Source organism: Pinus tabuliformis, chromosome 3_2, assembly GCF_031772625.1.
Source record: "Pinus tabuliformis cultivar Carrire ecotype Pingquan chromosome 3_2, CPIR1, whole genome shotgun sequence".
NCBI lineage: Eukaryota > Viridiplantae > Streptophyta > Pinopsida > Pinales > Pinaceae > Pinus > Pinus tabuliformis.
Window position 1 is genome coordinate 322,595,581 of NC_142302.1, and position 5,688 is coordinate 322,601,268.

Here is a 5,688-nt window from a genome sequence, read left to right on the forward strand (position 1 = left end):
GTACCCTCAGGAGGGTTGTCTGCCAGATTTCTTAACGCTTGGGATTTCTGTACCCACGTTTTGTTTAATTAATTAAGTTATTATGTTTTGGATACCAATCAATATTGAAATCTTTCAAATTGTTTAATTAATAAGTTATCATGTTTGGATACCAATCAATGATTTCTTAATGCTTGGGATTTATGTACCCACGTTTTGTTTAATTAATTAAGTTATTATGTTTTGGATACCAATCAATCTTGAAATCTTTCAAATTGTTTAATTAATTATCATGTTTGAATACCAATCAATCTTGAAATCTTTCGAATCACTCTAAGACGATATTTTTTTACGCTACATTGTTTTTATAGTTTTTATATGATTGCGAAATTTAGCTCAATATGGTGCGACTATTAAACATTTTACATTTTAAACTTTCATGAAACAGTGAATGGCTTTTTGCAGATGGGGTACCTGAGTACATTTTTGTGATAAGTTGACACATTCTTTTTCAAAAAATATTTTATTTAATCAAGTTTTTGGGTTAAATATGTTTAAATGATGAATGCAGTAAGATTGACATGTAATGCTTTGGTAAATAATTGATTATTTTACCTTAATTACATATGGAGGTGGTTATCATTAAAGAGAATTAGTTTAGACATTTAATTCTTTGGTAAATAATTGATTATTTTACCTTAATCACATTATGGAGGTGGTTAACATTAAAGAGAATTAGTACATTATTTACAAAGCGTCTCTCCCAACAAAAGACGAAGAATTTAGTTTTGATTATCATCCTAATCACATTAAGAAAATAGTTTTCCCTTCAGAATGTCAATTTTTTTGATCCTGGGTAACAACGTGTATAAAAATTCTCTTTTCTATTAAAATTCAAACACCATTGCACTCTGTAAAATTCCACCAAAAATATTCCTGTTTATCAAATATTCAGTTTGATGTCATAGATTATTTGCAATGAACATAACACTTTGAATCCTCGTTGATTTTCGTATGGACATGAATTCAAATGATTTATCAGGAAGTATTCGTCCATCTTTGAGTTGTTATTCTATTATTCCAGTTTTAGTTACATTCAGCAGAGAATAAATTTCATTTTGGTTTGTGTAAAATAAATCTTTTATTGTAGGGATTATTGGAATAAAGAAAATAATTATTTTTGCATGAGGTGCCAAGTGTCACTATTGAAAATTTCTATAAAAGAGGGAGAAAGTTAGTGAGAAAGGGACTTTTTGAACACCCTACTATTGGATTAATATCCTAATGACATTGTGTACTTAGAGTAACTATCAATATTTTTGGTGATTTTAGTAAAAATGGAGGTCATGTTCTTCTGTTCATCTCCTCAATGGGTATTGAATTCCCTTCTTCATCATAATGTTTGTAAGATTTATTTCTTTCTTTCGTAGGCTTTGGCATCCTACTTTTGTAAGATTTATTTCTTTCTTTTGTAGGCTTTTTCTTTTAATTCCTACCTCTCTGAGCTACGGTGCTTTAAAGGAAACTAGTCTTAGCTTTTTTCTCGATCTAGGTGGTTTGTAAGGAATAAAAATAAGATGTGACATACCCTAGTAGATGTTGTTACCTTTTTCTCCAGCTAAGCATACTTATATTTGTTCCTTAATGTTATTGCATCTAGGGTTAAATTAGAAAAGAACTTACTAATCTCTAAAATTTTAAATGCATACAATTAAGGTTGTGAAAGCATACACTTGATTCTTCTTTACCTTCACCATGTTAAGACATTAAGTACATATAGGTTATAGTTTTAATGTTATAGTTAACGTGTTAGGTATTAAATTCTATGTCTTGTAACATTTTAGGAGTTACAATGTGTTTATAATGAGAGTGTACTAGGGGTCATAATTTTTAGAATTCATTGTGGTAAAAATCATATTGCACTATGGTTTACTTAATAATAGAGTTATTCCCTTAAGGATTATAAGGTAATAAATGCCATTTTTCTTAATGGTAATAGTGGTTAGAAGTTGCATTTTGGAAGGGTTTGCAATTCTCCAAGAGTGATCAAAGTATATTATGGTTTATATGGGATATGGGACATATAAATATTTTGACTTTCATAATGGTTTTTGGTTAAGACACATATTGTATTTGATATTATAGTGACCATAGTGGCGAAAGGTTACATTAAGAAAGGGAAACAATTAGTGGGGCTAATATATAGTGCAATATATATAAATATCTAATAATAAATTCATTATAAGTATTTTTATTCTTTACGAAAGTATTTTTTTGTTGTATTTTCGTTCTTCAATTTATGCCTTACGGCATTTCCTCTGCAACATCTGGTGCAAATGCTAGTTATATTCTTCACACGTTCTAACATTGGAAACACTTGTATATCTTTATATATCGTCTGACCATGCACAAGCTTGATTAGATGGGATGGGTCCATCATTATACATTGCCTGACCATGCACAACCTCGATTAGATGGGATGGAAGGAAAGGATAATGGGATCAGCAGGCTTGGGATCAATGGATGGAGATTGATGGGTTTGAGGGTGAGGAAGAACCCATATTAAATGGAATGAGTACTCATTAAATGGAATGAGTCTGCAGCGTTGGTGAGGTAAGGAGGTCCTACCCATACCTGGTCTTCATGCGGATTCCAGAAGAGAGAGAACGTAGCACGACCATACAGATCGATCCCACCCAAGTTTTTTTTCTGCAACTTGATCAATTGAATTTGCATTTGGAAGGGATGCTATTGAGCCACCCAAGTTTTTTTTTCTTCTGCAACTTGATCAATTGAATTTGCATTTGGAAGGGATGCTATTTAGTGTGGTGGTGATGGTTCCATCCCAATATGAAGTGGTGTTATAATAAAGAACTTGAATGGCACACTTTGCTACACGGAACGCCCGAAAACTGGTGCACTTTATTGATCAGGAGAAACGTCCAAAAGCTTATTCTCTATGGGTCATCCAAAATCTTATTCTCTATGGGTCGTTAGCGCTACCAGTGCATTTGTTCCTCTGCTTGTCCCGTAGTAATGTCTAGTAATGTCTTTCGTCAGTATGAGTGAGCGTTTTTTTCAGCTAGCCTTTATTGATCGACCCGAGTGCGTATGAGCCTTGTTCTTGGCCTTTATTGGTACCAAATGGGTGTACATGTCCCTTTATTGGTACCAAGTGGGTGTACATGGTGAACTTGGATCTCCCAGTGAGCGATAGTGAATAGGAAAACCAGTTCAAAATCTATTACAATCTAGGTAGATGAGTTTATTAGGTTTTATCCTGAGTCTCTTCATTACTTCCTTTAGGCGGAAGCACTAAAGCGCTACATAACTCACCTACCTCACGCGATATTCATTTTAACCCCACCAACCAAAGGGTACATGATTTTTCAGCATTCACTGTCGAAAGCGTATGAATGAGGTGAGGTTTGTGAAGGTGTCTTATTTTTGCAGTGGGTATTTATAAAGGCTTGACCGTCTGCTCACTTCATGGATTAGATTCTAGCTTTCTTTCTCTTTACTGGTTGTTGTGATCCTGTTCTTACGTGTTCATTAGAAGTAAGAAGAGGCGTATTTATAGCTAGAAAATAGTGTTGTTTATAGGCCCCGAAATGAACTCGCAAAATGACCATTTCCATGACTTTTTTTAAGCAAAATATATTTTCTACCATTTTAAATTAAGGGTTTTCAAATCTCTATTTTTGCACATAAATGTTCTGGCTAATCTAATGAATTGAATGACTATATATTTTATGAGTTGTTTAAGTCTACATCTTGCGGATTAAAACCAAGAAAGAAGCCTAGAGAATTTTGGCAGGAAAAAAATCAGAAACCTCACTTGTCAAGTTGAAAACTTTGGCATTCATTCAATAACTTTTTGAAATATTTGTATTTAGATTTTTGAAATATTTGCATTTAGATTTTTTAAGCGTCCCTCACTATAGACGTGAGCTTCAGAGATAACCTTCCCTACAATAACCTTCTGTCTCATTTACCAGTCGTCTCTTAGCATGCCCATCTCATGCCCATCTCTCCTTTACCAGCACCATCATGTCTCTTACCACATGTGATGCTCTCTTACCATGCCCATAGCAGTTATACACTAAATTTGCCACCTGTGCACACATGGAGGACTATCCAGAAGTCTCCGACATATGGCATTCCGACACCAGCAGTTGGCTTTTGTGCACGACAAAACTTTGTGAGCAGTGCTGAAAAAACTTCGTTATAAAAAACGTTGGGATACCAAAAAAAACTTTGCCCCAATCAGTTATCACAACATGCAAACTAGACTTTGGATAAAATAAATTATCACAATTTTGGTCATAAAAAAAGTTTGGATACCAAAAGAAAACTTTGCCCCAATCCGTTGTCACAACATGCAAAATAGACTTGTGATAAAATAAATTATCACAACATTTTCCAAACTGTATTTGGATAAAATAAATTGTCACAACATTCTTACATTGGGATTAGCCAAGCATGCAATAAGAGGTGGGTTTTTTTATATCCAAAAACTTTAGTTAAAATTTAGATACATGACAATTACACAAACTTTGGTTAAAGACTGATAAAACCAAACAAAACAAAAAAAATGGGTTAACTAATGAACTAATGAACGTCAGCGCAGGGACGAATAAGAACTCCACAATCCACTAATAGCTTATTAAGAACTGATTCATATTTTGTTGTAAATGTAATATGTAATCAAAACTACTGAAGCAAAGGACTTGAAAGAGTTGCATCAAATTACAGGCAAATGAAAATCTCACCTTAACACCGTAATCTTTAAGATTGTATGGTACCAGTACTTTGTCACAAGATACCTTCATTGCTGGAGAGGAAGCACATAATTATAAAAAATGGTTAAGTCATCAACCAGCAATACTAAAGTCAACGCATAGAAGTTAGTATTCAAGGCTATCAATTTCAATGAAAAAGGTAGGGTATGATTCTTTGTTGGCATTATGATGCATGTGTTGTACTTGATGGCAACCCTCTCATAGAAGAATATCTCACTTATGTATAACTGGATGAATCTTCAGAAGAGATGTCAGATGTGACTGATGGAGGACAGCTCAAAGGAATCAAATGATAGTTCTAAGTGTAACAAGTCAGTTTTGCCATCAAGTCCAAAGGGGGAGATTGTTGGCATTATGAGACAAGTGTTGTCCTTGATGGCAAATCACACTGATGACAAATCATAGTGCAGAAGGATAGCAGCAAGGAATTGATGATCAGTCTACAAGTATGAAGGAAAATATATACACGCTGGTTCACTATATACCAAGTCGCGTATACAAGCAGGTTCACTATATACCAAGTCGCGTATACGCAGGTTCGCTATATACCAAGTCGCGTGTACACGCTGGTTGGCTTCAGTAAAAGCGCATGTATGTGGAAAACTTATCTTTGGTCCATGGCGGTTATTCCTTGGAAGTTGTGCCTATGGTTTTGGACCTTGGTGTCTCGACGGACGTGTTGATCCCTAGTTTTGAAGTTGATTGTATTGGATTTCTATGGTTTTGGCCCTTGGTATTGAACAAGGCCTAAGGCTATATAAGGAGAAGGAAATCATTAGGCAAGGGTATCTGAAAAAGTCTTGAATATCTGAAGAAGCATGAGATCCAGTATGCAGGTTATGGGTTGATGATGCATTGCTTGATTTGAGCTAAGGAGGGATCTCACTGGCTGATTGAGAACAAGATC